The sequence below is a fragment of the Geotrypetes seraphini genome, chromosome 1, assembly GCF_902459505.1.
Source record: "Geotrypetes seraphini chromosome 1, aGeoSer1.1, whole genome shotgun sequence".
Taxonomy (NCBI): domain Eukaryota; kingdom Metazoa; phylum Chordata; class Amphibia; order Gymnophiona; family Dermophiidae; genus Geotrypetes; species Geotrypetes seraphini.
Genome location: NC_047084.1, coordinates 506,975,636 through 506,990,359, shown reverse-complemented (window position 1 = coordinate 506,990,359; position 14,724 = coordinate 506,975,636). Strand labels below are relative to the sequence as shown.

General features: G+C 43.4%; 1 long non-coding RNA gene across 2 annotated transcripts in view; it reads right to left on the bottom strand.

Annotated features, from left to right (window-relative positions):
• Window positions 1-2,594: 2,594 nt before the first annotated feature.
• Window positions 2,595-14,724, bottom strand: part of LOC117352077 — a 135,364-nt gene continuing 123,234 nt past the window's right edge. For both annotated transcript variants that reach the window (XR_004537574.1, XR_004537575.1), the window contains exon 3: window positions 2,595-3,756. This is a non-coding gene — a long non-coding RNA (uncharacterized LOC117352077). The remainder of the gene's footprint in view (window positions 3,757-14,724) is intronic.

Here is a 14,724-nt window from a genome sequence, read left to right as displayed (position 1 = left end):
AGATGATTCAAGTGTTGAGGTGAAAATAGGTAGAAGAACCATCAGCAGTCTGAGATTTATCAGATGAAACTACCCTGCTGGCAGAGATTGAGAAGGACCTCAAGAAGTTGATCTTGAAGCTAAAAGAAGAAAGTAAGAAGATGGGGTCTTTACCTGAATATCAAGAAGACCAAAATCATGACTACTGCCAACAAGAAAGTCCACATAAAGATCAACAAAGAAAAAATAGAAGTAGTTGGCAGCTTCGTTTTCCATGGAGCCCTCATTGATCACAGTGGCCATAGTGGTCATAGTTTGTCATAGTTACAGTGCAAGATTTTTCAATACAAGTTTTTATCCTACCGTAACAAATACTGAGGATCCAATACCACTGGCCATAGACAGGGGAGTTAGATGAAGAGGTATGTTTTTATTCCTTTCCTAAAGTTCAGGAGTCCTTCAAGGGATCTGATCTGTGGCAAATCACTGTTCCTGCAATTTGGCATGTTCCTTTCCTATGAGGACAATAGGTCCATGTGCCTTCACCTCTCCATCTGTTTCATATGTTTTCCAAGGTCTCTTCTCCCCTCACTTTTATCCTCTATTCTGCTCCTTATTGCCTCTTCTGGAGAAATAATAGAATGAGCTTCTTGGTCTACCATTCTTCCTGCTCCCCTTCCCCCCACCCATCTGAGAACCTCAATTACTGGTCTCTCCAACTTTGGCCTCTCCCGTTACCCCGACCCCAGTATTGACTAATCCTACCAGGACTGTTTTCCTGCCTGAGAATCACCTTTTACAAACAAGAAGAGAAGTTCTTTTGTCACAACACCAAGGAATGGTTTTCTCTGTGAAAATTCCCAAGTGTTTTACAGAATGAAAGGGATTGTTTAGGTTTAAAAAAAAAATTGAAGACCTACTTGTTTCAGTGCTCTGGTTGAAAGCTTGGTGTTAATGGAGATGGGGGAGGGGGAACGGGGAAGATAATGGCAGTACTGATGGTGATTCTTATTATTTTTGCCTACTGTAAAGTACCAGGGGTGGATACAGATTGACAGTATATATATTTGAATAAATACATAAAAGAGAAATGTAAAAGCAAAGAGTTACTGGCAGTGAATTAATGACATCTCTGGTGCATCCAGCCTGGATAGTTCTTCATGCTACAGTAAAAATCAGCTTCTGAGAAAGTGTTACCTTGATTTTCCTCAGTAGGTCAACTTAACACATTAAGGTTCTACCTCTTTCTTATCGTAACTCATATCTGCTTCCTTGCCTTCAGAGAATAATTGAACAAGTGACTCCAAACAGAATCCTCCAATTCCTCACTAGTTTAATACAAAAAGATAACACAACTACCAAGTTCGGAAACAAAATGCCAATCAGTAACTCTTAACTCCATTCAATAATGGAGTTAAGAGTTACTGAATGGAGTTAAGAGTTACTGAAGGACATTTAGAAATGAACTTGCACAACACACAGTTTAGGAGGGGGGGGGGAAATGTTACCACTGTCTTTTTCTTCTATTCATTTTACACATTGCAACGGCAAAATTAGCGATCATGACTTCCCATCTCATGCTCTGTGCACAATCTGAATGACTGCCAACACAGGAGCAAAATTTTGTGTGGATTAAATTCCTGGAATCTCCTTGCCATGAACACAAGTGTTATAAAAGGGTGCTGAAATGGAATGATTCAAATACTGCTACATTCACCCCCTTTAATTCCTTGAGCCTTCCTATTTCCTTTGGATTTATTAACTTCTGAAATCTTTCAGGGTGCAGTGTAGGCCAATACAGCGAACAATTTAACACAAGAGGCAGGGGTAGGCTGGTATTTAGGCACACCTGTAAATACTGGCACAGGTAGTAAGCCTACTGTGCTCTTCTATGGGCAATAAAATGGGAGCCTGCAGGTGAACAGGAGATTGATCAGTGTGGTGCCTAATTTCTCTAAACAGGGGTAGTGAAGTGTAATGACATCCTGTGCTATTACACAGACACAACACGCTGGAATTCCCTTACTTCCCCTCACCCTTTCATTCTCTTGTGCTCTCTCGCCGATACTGATTCTGGAAACTTGTTGGCATGACAATTTATACAAGTGTTGCCAAAGTAATAATTGAAAAAGGACCATTTTCAGTAATTCAAGCAAGTGTTAGGGTCATTGGGACTTTTGCATGTGCATGCTTTGTGGCTAATTTCTGAAGGAACACAAGTAGTTTCCTCATTAAAAAAAAAAACACAAAAAACTGGTTATGAGGAGCAGAGTTACCATGTTACCCTGGTCTAAAAATGAGATTTTGTTTGGTCAGTGCTAGATTTCGGAACCTACTGTATATCCCAAAGCACTGTGGTATTTGTAGCTTTTGATTCTTCCCTTGGACATAAGTGCTGGAGAACCCATATGGCTTCAGAATAGGGTGGTCAATAAATATAAAAACTATTTAGAAGAATCCTTAAATTAAATACCGAATTCCCAGAACCTAACAGTAAATTTTACTGGAATTCAAAAAACTAAACATTAAACAAAACAAAAGAAAGCAAAATAACATTTAACATATAAAAATGTTTTTTTTTAATTTTCAACTATGATGTGCTCAGTCAAAACCACCCATCCAGCACTGGCAGCAGTTCATTATATGGATGTTGTTTAAGCATCATTGCACGCCCTGCCTGCCTACCAATATTATTGCTAGATTATCACACTCTCAATGTTCAATAATTACAGATCAGAACATGTTGAAAACGTGGTACTTAGCTCGTCTCTATGCTGCGGTAAGGCGAAATGCTGTCCATTTAAAAATGAACCACTGCCGGGATAGCCCAAATGATCAATTATTTAAATCCCTTAAAGTGATGATCCATGTCCCAAAGGAAAAAAATGTTAAAAATTCCTGTGCAAAATCTTCAAACAGTCCACGATAGCAGCTTCCTCAACACCGATCGTGTTTCCCAAAACCTGCTTCATCAGGAGGAAGACGTGATATCTGCAGGTTAAAATAAGTGTTTCAAACATCTTATCATGTGAAAAAAAAATTTCAAACTGTATTGTCATAAATATAAATAACTCTTTAACTATATTCTTCAAAATACCAAAATTCACCTTTGGGGCTCGCATAGGATTGTGAAAAGAAATACGGGCGCTGTTGTCTTCAAGTGCACCCAACTCCACCGTTCTTCCATACAACGAGGTGACGATTATATTATGTCAACTCGCCATGATGTACAAAACCCTGATTAGACACAACCCACTTCCCCCGAAAACGAGGGAGATTCAAAAGATGTAGGTTCACTATAGATCAGAATAGGGTTGCCAGAAACTCAGGAATATAACGAAAAGCTGACTCCAATAAGAGACTGCTATGCAGAGTGGTCAATAAGGTATGTAACTCGCTCAGAGATGTGAAACTCTGGAAGGAAGGTTGTTAGACCTCCCTAAAAAAGAGTTCACCTTCCAGTCATTGCAGGTTGATAAACCTATGATCACGCTCCAAGGCACTGGAATATATTTATATAAATTTTTTTTTTTTTTTTAATCCTTCAAAGTGCTTCAAATATGGGAAAATAATATCTTCTCATCTGTTTATCACAAGCGCGCCATCACTGCATTGGTAAAGTATATTAAAGTTCACTTAGCTTTCAAATTAAATTCAAGGGGTCCCGACGTGGCCCTGTTTCGATCCCTGCTTCAGGGGACCCAAATGTGGATGTTCAATAAACTTGATGTTGTAAATTATGCACAATATTTTCAACTGTTCGTGATGAAATCACATCTATAAACATAAAAAATTATTATCTAGTTACGTGTGAGTGAGCACACATACTCACACGTTAACTACTGCGTAGCAATCATTCATGCGGCAAGACATGGACTAGAAAACACATCACAAACTTAACATACCGCTGCTGGATCTTAATGTACATTCTGAAAATTCTAACCACCAGAATGTACATCAAGATGCTAACCCTAACCCTCCCCCTGTTCTGCCCCCATTGCTCCCCAGCCCTGCCCCTTTCTACTCCCAGCCCTGCCCCCACACACAAACCTTTTCTCTTCTTCCCCGAGTCTAGGCCGCTTGTGGAGGGCCTCCAAGCATACACAGATGTGACCGGATGACATCATGCGATTGTGTGTGTTGTCGTGTCACATCCAAGCATGCTCGGAGGCCCTTCACACGTGGTCTCGAGATTGGGGCCATCCAAAACCCAAACAAACTACTGGGTTCTAAAAATCCGTTCAGGCACCCGGACAGTCCTTTAAAATGAGAACATGTATGGATTTTCTGAAACGGCTGGTAACCCTACACTTAACTGGTCAAGTATTTATTTATTTTAAAAACTTATTTCCCGCTTAAAACTAAGCAGGTTACAAAAACAGATACATAATGTTATCACGTAAAAACAATACACAAAACACACAGTAAAATAATTCTTATGTCATTCTAAAACAATAAAAATTCTTAAAGTACCTACTCTGCCCCCTGAACACCCCCAAAATTGCCAGTTATGACAAAGACATTAACTGGGGGTTTTGGAGGGGGGGGTATCCGCAGCATTAACCAGTTAAATGCCACTGAAAATGACCAGTTAGCCCCAAACATGATTTAACTAGCCAGGAGCTATTTCTGGCCAGTTAAATTGCATTGAATATCAACCCTATTAATCACAAAGTACATATGTCTCACACAATCTAAGAAAACGTACCAAGTCTTAGTGCACACTTATTTGAGAAACAAGGCAACAATGCCAGTTAGGTTCTATTTATAACTAAAAAATTTTGTTTATTAAAATGGCATATCTCTGGCAATATGAAATGATAGAAAGATGTGGTTTGTTACATTTGAATCATCTTCTTGATTCTTAGCCAGCTGAATAACTCAATTTCTAAGACTAAGGGCCAGATTCACTAACTTGCCCGATCGGGGCCCGATCCAGGCAGGTCCAATGAATTCACAGATATGCAGATGGGGTGATCGGAGGACCTCCAGCCTGGCACTTTTTATTTTCTTTTCTTAAACTTTTTTACAGCCTGTGGTTTTAACCCGCTTAAAGCCTGCGGGTTAAAACCACGGGCTTACACTGCGGGGAAGGGTGGGAGAGTCGGGGCAGGCAGGCGATCAGGGCAGCTACAGTCGGGGCAGGCAGGCAGATTGGGGAAGCAGGGGATCAGGGCTGACAGGGCTGAGAGCAGGGCGGCAGAAGGCACTCAGAAAGGGCTTCAGCGACTGGTCCTCAGCAGTCGCTTTTTGGGTTGATCGGCCAGCATAGTCGAATCGGCAAATTTGTTTAGTGAATCACGTCCCTGCGTATTTTGCATGCAGTTCCCCTCATTTGCATGCGCGGATCGGAATCGGATCGCAAAACTGAATACTGCAGGCGGGAAATCGGGTCGCAAAGGGCTCGCAAACCGATCGGTACACGATCAGTTTGCTTAGTGAGTCTAGCCCTAAGTCCCTTTTCTTGGATTATGACACATTTATGTACCCAAAACACAAAATATAGAAATGATAATAGAAACATCCTCATCAAAGACCAAGCAATGAAAAGGAGAAAAAAATCACAATGGCTAATGAAAGCACAGTGCAGCAACATAAGTAAGACATACTGAAGAATGATCCCTGTCCTATCTAAATGAGTTCTCATATTTTGTTTCTTTTCCTGTTTAATCAATCCACTGGTCTCTTCCCCCCACCCCACCCCACCCCACCTCCCCACCCCCTTTTAATGAGCGCAGCTGCTGCATCTTTACTCTTTTCATTTAGTAAAAAATGTAAAAGGTCAGAGATCTGTTTACACCCCTAATGATGAGCTATGGCAAGATGAATAAACGTTTTTGGTTGGAGCCATAAACTTGTCCGTGTTCCTGAGACAGCTGTTAAATACATGCTGTTTAGTTGTTCGGACAGCTTACGCCAGTTGGGATGCAAAGGCCTTAATAACATGCCCTGCAAAAACTAGCTGGAGCCCGAACTTGATTGAAAAGACATTTTAGATTCTGCCAACAGTTTGTTCTTCTTATCAGAAAGAATCAATATTTATTTCTTCCCACAGGCCACACACACTAAAGAAGCATGTTTTCCCTTCCCTGAACTTCAGATAGCCCAGACTTGCTTAGAGAAATCTATCTTATCACCCTGGATCTAAGGTTTCAAAGAAGCAGGAAGTGAGACAGAAAAGATAGCAGAAGGAAAGCCTCTCACTTGTCCTCAGCCCTTGTCACAGCTGCAGAATAACCAGCACTATGCTTTTCTTTCACATAAAGCTCTTAAGTGGTAGACATGGAGGGGAACATCAGGCCTACCATGAATTATGCAGAATTTAGGGACAAACCATCTCTTTCAATCAGTAAAACAGTCCATTTAAATCTGTTTCCACATTGTCTCCAGATAGGGTGTTACCAGTTGTCCAGATTTAAGTGGACCTGTCCTCTTTTTAGACGACTGTCCGGGTGTCCAGATGGATTTTTAAAACTCAGCAGTTTGTCTGGGTTTTGGAAGGCTCCGGGCCGCGTCTGGAGGGCCTCCGAGCCTGCACTGATGCGATGCAATGATGTGATGTGCATGCATGTGATGTCATCGTGTTGCATCTGTGCATGCTCAAAGGCCCTCTAGACAAGTGGTCTCAAACTCGTGGCCCACGGGCCACATGCAGCCCGCCAGGTACTATTTTGAGGCCCTCGATGTGTTACCATTGTTCAGTAACATTGCTTGCTTCACTGCTGTAACCTCACGCAAGCGCTTTCCTGCGTCTGTATGCGATTGTGAGGTGAAGAGGACAATTGCGTACAGACGCAGTAAAGCGCTTGAGTGAGGTTACAGCAGTGAGGCGGGCAACGTTTCAGAACATAAGGTAGCCACTGGAGGCAGTGCAGCTTGTGCGTGTGTACATAATCTCGTGAACACTTGTGAAATTCGGCACCTCTCCTGGCAGTGACTTCTTGATGTAAGATGGCGGCTGTGTCCAGTGCTGGAGGAGGTGAGAGCTGAAGGCGGTTGCAGACATGACCACCGGACACTTAAGGCACAAATTTTCCAGACACAAGTCGGATATTGATTCTCCCCTCTACAAAAAAGCCTAGAGGATTACTCCAAAATCTTGTCTCTTGCAGTTGATACTTTAGATTAGAATCTAAATCACAATTTTGCATGAGGTAAAACTCTTTATAGTTTATAAATCTTTCCTTTATTACTGCTGATAATTTCAACTGTACACAACTGAAAGCAGTGCAAAATGCAAAAAGTGAAAAACTATCTAAACTTCACTTTCTGCAAAGGGTTTGAGTTTGAGACCACTGCTCTAGAATAGGGATGCCCAAATGGTTGACCGCAATCAACCAGTAGATCGCAAAGGCAATGAGAGTCGATTGCGTTGCCTTTGCAATCTTGTTCTTCCTGCCTCCCCAAGCCAGGCCAGGTGCGTACAAGTGCCGAACCCATAAGCCTTCACCTCTGAGGTTAATTCTGATGTCAGAGAGGAAGTTCTGGGCCAGCCAATCGTTGGCCTGGAACTTCATCGCCGATGTGAGAATTGATGCCGGCAGGGGGGGAGGGGGGGAGGGAAGGCTTGTGCGCCCGGCGCTTGTACTTGTCAGGCCTGGCTCAGGGAAGCAGGGAGAAATCGGCATGGTGGCTTGGGGGGAGCAGGGAGCGAGAAAGAATCGGGGAAGTGGAGAAATTGTCACGATGGCTTGGGGGGGCAGGGGGAGAGAGAAATAAAGACATAAAGAAAGAGGGGGGCAGGGAGAGAGAGAAAGAAAGAAAGAAAGACAGGCAGGCAGGGGGAGAGAGAAAGACAGAAATAAAGAGGGGGCAAGGGGAGAGAGAAAAAAAGAGAGACAGAAAGAAAAGGGGAGGGAGCAGAAAGAAAGAAATATTGGATTTACAGAAGAAGGAAGTGCAACCAGACTCATGAAATCACCAGACAAAAAGGTAGGAAAAATTATTTTATTTTCAATTTAGTGATCAAAATGTGTCCGTTTTGAGAATTTATATCTGTTGTCTATATTTTGCACTATGGCCCCCTTTTACTAAACTGCGATAGTGGTTTTTAGCGCAGGGAGCCTATGAGCGTCGGGAACTGCAAGAGGCATTTAGCGCAGCTCCCTGCGCTAAAAAACGCTATCACGGTTTAGTAAAAGGGGAGGGGGTATATTTGTCTATTTTTGTATAGTTGTTACTGAGGTGACATTGCATATTTTAAAGCCATCTGCCTTGACCTCTGAAAAAAAAAAAGACAAATGCAAATGATAATTAACAGTTTTTCTGCGTACAGTATGCTTTGTGTTTTTTAAAATTTTATTGTTGGTAGATCATTTTGACTTGGTCATTTTTATAGTAGTTCACAAGCCAAAAAAGTGTGGGCACCCCTGCTCTAGACACAGTCCTGAGCTCAGGGAAGAAGAGATGAGGTTTGTGTGGGGGCGGGGCTGGGAACAGAATGGGGTGGGGCCACATCTTTTTTTGCTTGAACAAATCTGCACATTCCCTCCCTCTCTCTGCACCCTGCCCCATCCTCCTAACTCCTCTGGTCTGGTGGTCCAGATGTGCAGCGGGCAGGAGCGAGCTTTCCTGCTCCTGTCCCGCTGCTAACTGACCGGTCGCAGCTGGTTTCTTCTGCCGCTGAGTGACAATGAGCAAGAGCATGCTTTGACGCTCTTGCTCAGCGTTCAACGGCTTCTTCGACTGGCTCCCGCAAATTCTGATTGGGCTTTCAAAATTAGAAGAATATTGCTGGGAACAAAGAAGCTGTTTCTGGCAACTTTAAGGTGACATGGCACAGAACTGCTAAGTTACCTAGTTCCAGGAGGAAAATTTAAGACCACTCCTGGGTTTCTGACAACTCTGTCCTGATGCATTATTGGTCAAACAATACTGATTTCACTGGTAGAATCGTAGACTACAAATATCTTGCTGCTTTGGGGTATAATTTAAAGACTAGGACTGTCCAAAACATATTCTTCCCCATTCGCTCCTGCATACATCCAGCTCCAGGTCAAAATAGCTGTCAGGACTTCCAGCAACAGTTTCGAGAGACTGTCACTTGCATGAGCAATAGCAGTCATCCTCACTCCTTCCCATGCCAGTTCCTTCACAAGCATTTTTGACCAAAACAGAAATAAGGCTGAACACAGATTTCTGAACAGTTTCAGCACTGAAACCAAAACCAAAGCTGAAATTCAGTCAGCCTCTAAAACACACTACCGTACATATTTATTTCACTTCCTAGCCAAAATGTGCTGCTGGTATCACCTCCTCAGTACTGCTAAAAATATTGAGCCTTTCATGTGTGGGAGCAGGAACAATGCATGTACTTTTTGTCACATTGAGGGAGGGCAATTTTCAAACAGCTGATATGCAGCCCAAATGATTTTTACCTGCCTCAGTCATTTGGAAAATTTGCACTCCCTCTGTAAAGAAGCCAAAGATAGACTATGGTATTGTGTTCCGGTTTTATTGCAGGCTGACAAAGTTGTTTCTGTTGTGGCCAATGCTGTCAAATAAATCCTGTTTGGTTTATTCACTGGTTTGTTTGATCTATGGGTTTCACCCACCCCAGCCTCCCACACTTCCCTTTCCTCTTCTCGTTCAAAGAGTGCAATATCCCCTATTAGTATGTAGAGTCCTCTAGGCTGCTTCAGTAGAATAAAATGTGCACATACAGTACAATAGGGAGGTTTCTTGGTTAAGAAGATTCCCCAAGAGTGGTATAATCCCTTGAATGATGTGTCGGCCCATCAATAAGGGCTGCTGTAATTGAGCAGAAGTCACAAGATTTGAGAGATGTTGGCCAAGGATCAGGAGAGGTAGCTTAGGTGGTGTAGCTCTTCAGGATGTCAAAATGCTGAGGGGCACCCATGGGCTATGCTCTCAAGCTCCAGAAAAGTGAGACAGCCCTTTCTCATCTTCCACCACGAATATCAGATCCAATCGCTTCTGCCTTGAAGGTTGGAAAAATCCAAAAATGGATTCAGCCGTCTACTGTGCTCTAAAGCAGGGGTCTCAAAGTCCCTCCCTTGAGGGCCGCAATCCAGTTGGGTTTTCAGGATTTCCCCAATGAATATACATTGAAAGCAGTGCATGCACATAGATCTCGTGCATATTCATTGGGGAAATCCTGAAAACCAGACTGGATTCCGGCCCTCAAGGAGGGACTTTGAGACCCCTGCTCTAAAGGATCCTCCAATTCTAAGTTCTAGGAGAAAGAATCCATATCTGAGTAAATGACACCATCTAAATACTATTTAAACTTTATCAAGGGATAAGGATACCAAATTTGTCAAGCCAAAAAAAGAGGACGCCTGACCCCGCCCATGTCCCACCCCCCCTCGCCACACCCAAAGTATCCTGCCCCCCACCCTTGCCTGCCACTAGCCTGGCTCCTAGCTCACCCCACTCCTCCTGTGCAGCCTCTCTCTCTCTCCAGTTCCCCACCCGGGCCACCCCGGAGTTCAGTTGGCTCTCTGAGTCTTCCCTGTCCCCACATACCTCCTCCGGCGCTGCAATCTCAAAACTTTGGGCAGCTGACAGCATTAGTGACATGATCCTGCTTAGGGCTACCAGACATCCGGATTTCCTCAGACATGTCCTCCTTATGAGGACACGTCCAGGGGTCCGGATGGGTTTTCAAAACCCGGCACTTTGTCAGGGTTTTGAAAAGCTTAGAACAAATCGCTGTCAGACAGGAGTGCATCCACGCATGCGCAGATGCCACACCATGTCATAACACGCACACGCGTCTGCACGTAAAATCATCACGTTGCATCCGTGCATGCGCAGGTACGCTCCTGCCTGATGAGAGCGGATAGGGGGCGGGACTGGGCTGGGGCTAGGGCAGGGATGGATGGAACTGAGCGAGCCTGGGGGGCGGGTCTAAGGGTCCGGATTTTCCAAACGGAAAATCTGGTAACCCTAATCCTGCTGCCATCAGCCTGTCCTGGGAGCCTTCACTGTGCAGCACTTCCTGTTCCGGCTTAGGCGGGATGCTGCAGAGGGAAGGCTTCCAGGGTAGGCTGACGGCAGCAGGATCATTTTGCTAACACTGCCAGCTGCCCGAAGTTTTGAAATTGCAACACCGGAGAAGATACACAGGGACAGGGGAGACTCGGAGAGCCTTACCCGAATCCAGGGTCCCTCCAGTCCAGGAAACAGTCCAGTCCAGGAAACAGTTTGGACACCTGCCAGTTCTCTAAAAAGAGGACATGTCCGGGTAAATCCAGATGCCTGGTAACCCTATCAAGGGTTGAAGAGAATTCTTGAAGGTCCAAAAAAGGCCTTTAGAGAGTGAAAGACTCCCGAGGAAACTAAGGGAAATTTCCACAAATGGAAAAGGCAGATGAAGGTCAAGTCTGCATACTGCATATCACGTTATTATCATATGCTACAAGTAAGGGTGTGGTAAATCTTAAGGGGAAGAGAAACGCATCCTAATGTTGAAATTAGCATGTTAATCAAAAGTATTGCTAACAGTATTTATAACATATATTGTCCCAAGATTGCATCATATTTAACTGCACATAGGTGGTTTGCATGAATGACTACAACATGCACAGAGAAGCAGATGCAGCTCTGGCCAGCTTGTTGGGTAAACTGGATGGATCTTGTAGGTCTTTATATGTGTCATCTCTCTATATTGCTCAAGGTGCATGAAAATCTGAGTGTTTGGATTTTTCCTCTGCTTTGCACTTGACCTTTGTGTTTTTGTGAAATGGACTGTATAAATTCTAAAGACAGCCCTCTTACATTTTGTGTGTAGAGTTACGAGAAGCATCAGAATCTCTTTCCATTACCCTTGCCCTTATTTTTTCTGATTCCGAATAATAAAACCAGAAGAGAATGAGAGCCAAGCGGTGTCAGGTCAAAATTGCGGAAGACAAAGGCGCGTGCCGACAACTGAGCGCAGTGCGGAGGCGCGCGCCGAAGAAAATAACTGTTTTTAGGAGCTCCGACAGGGGTGTGTACAGATCGCGCCGCGTTGTGGGAGCGTTGTGGGGGGTTTGGGGGGTTGTAACCCCCCACATTTTACTGAAAACTTCACTTTTTCCCTAAAAACAGGGAAAAAGTTAAGTTTACAGTATAATGAGGGGGGTTACAACCCCCCAAACCACCCACAATGCCGCCGCGATCTGTATTAAGTAAAGTGGGGGGGCTCCCCAACAAAACCCCCCGGAGCCCCTAAAAACTGTCATTTTCTTCGGCGTGCGCCTCCATCTTGCGCTCAGTTGTCGGCGCGCGCCTTTGTCTTCCGCGGTTTTGTCTACGAACCGAGCCAAGCAGTGCTCAGGAGCTCCCTCTAATGGAAGGAGTTCTTAGAAAGTGAAGTGTGAACAGAACTCTGTGGTTAATTCTATAAAATTGCCTGAAGTTAGGCTCTAAAGTGCTGAGTGCTAAGTGTGATGCGTATGCCAGCAGTTATAGAAGACCGACACAAATCCATATTTTAGTGACTAATTTTTGTTGTTAAACGCTTACGCCATGTAAAAAGCTGGTGTAAATCTCACAAATAGAAAGACCTGTCCCCTCCCATTTCCATGCCCCTCCCCCCCCCCCCCCCCCCACTTAGCAGTTGTACACTAAAAGAATTACAGTAAAACCTTGGATTACAAGTAACTTGGTTTGCAAGTGTTATGCAAGTCAAGCAAAATATTTGATTAAAGTTTAACTTGATAAACAAGCAATGTCTTGCAATACAAGTACGTATAGTATACAGTACACACATCACATTGTCAGCTCCTACTGGACTAATTCATCTTCCTGCACCCTGACTGCAAAGATCTCCTACTTCTCTACTTCCTCAGGGGAGATATGATAGAGACTTTCAAGATCATGAGGGGCATAGAGAAGGTGGATAGGGACAGATTCTTTAGACTGAAGGGGACAGCAAATACGAGGGGACATTCTGAGAAACTGAAGGAAGATAGGTTCAAAACAAATGCAAGGAAGTTCTTTTTCACCCAAAGGATCGTGGACACTTGGAATGCGCTACCGGAGGAAGTGATCAGACAGAATACGGTACAAGGATTCAAACAGGGATTGGATGGATTCCTGAGGGATAAAGGGATCGTGGGATACTGAGGGAAGAGCTGGGAGGTAACACAAGTATAGGAAGTAAATCAGGTAATGAGTATAAACTAACCTGGTCGTGCATGTGCAAGACCGGAGGGCTAGGACTTCGATAGGAAGGCAGGACTTAAATGGGAAACCAAGGTGGCAAGGGAGCCCCTTCTGATGATTCAGACAGGTCTTGACCTGTTTTGGGCCGCCGCGGGAGCGGACTGCTGGGCGGGATGGACCTGTGGTCTGACCCAGCGGAGGCACTGCTTATGTTCTTATGTTCTCACACATGCTGTATCACCTCAGAGCTGGACACTTTTGTTTTCACCTGTTCTTTCCACAACGCTTTGCTGTACAGTTCAACCTATTTACTGAACAATACAACCTACTCCACACCTCTGGTAACTAATGATTCTGTGGACATTCCAGACTTTATTTCATATGCTGTGCATCCACTCCCTCTTGGTATGGGGAGACATTTCACAAGCTGCTGAATTTTACAGAACTCCATTGAACAACTTAAGAAAACCTCTAAAAAAGTGAATCATACCATCACTTTTGAAAATGGACAGATTGCACAAACTGTTGAAAATTTGCTATGAGACGCTCGTGTCTCAGTTTGGGAACTTTTCTTTGAGTATTTGCCCACTGCAAATCATGTGTTTAATATTTTAATTCACCCTATCGTTATCTTAATTATTGTACAAATTTTGCTATGTATTGTTATGATTTTCCTTTGCTGTAATATGAAACACATGTACATTTCTTTACAACGCATATCCCACAAAGTTCCTCCTAGCTTTTAAGACAGTTATACATGAATTTCCAGAATCTTCTCTGACACTTGCTAATTTGGTTCTAATTTGGTTGATTTGGCATGGCCTATTGCATTGCATACCAGGGTCAGACATAATATATGATCTCATATCCCATACTCTCATACTCATGGCATCTTGGTACCTTTATGCCTGAACCTCCTGAGAAAGCTTCCTGCATCCCTTATGCAAGATTCATTCGCTCAAAGACGGGTAAGATATAGCATATTGGGTGTCCCCGCCCACATGACTATACAACCTAAGATAGAGGTCTGAACTCATAATGAGAACTGTTTATCTTCATAGCTTGGAGATTGTGCAGGACAAGGGGACATGCTGATATAATGTTGGAAGTAAGAGAGGCAAACTTGCTGTTTACAAAACAGTTGCAGAAGTGCATGCCATATAGAAGGGTCCTGCAAGTTTGCCTTCATTTCAAAGAATAATAATACAAATTAAAATTTAAAAAAGTATGGGAGATGTCAGTCTCAGCATTTTCAGTGGGCCTAACCAATGTCAGCAAAGACCTATGGGAGATCATATCATTCATGTCTGATCTTAGGACATGTCATTGCAAATAGCCTAAATTAAATTAGAGCTTAAAGGTAACAAAGGACCTTGGTACAATTAAGAGGTGTGAAGAGGTATTAAGATGTGCTAAAATGTGTTATAGTCTGTTGCTTAAGATGGACAGTTTAAGATATACAATAAGTCCAGGTGCATGAGAAATTACATTTGACTCCAGTCTGTAAGGGACAGGTTCGTCCTCTATTCTTCTCCCGTCTCTCACACCTCACCCACCTTCCTTATCAATTAAACTAACCATCGTTTCAAACAGTTTACAAATTATAAACAAAAAGATACTGGTAAATACAAT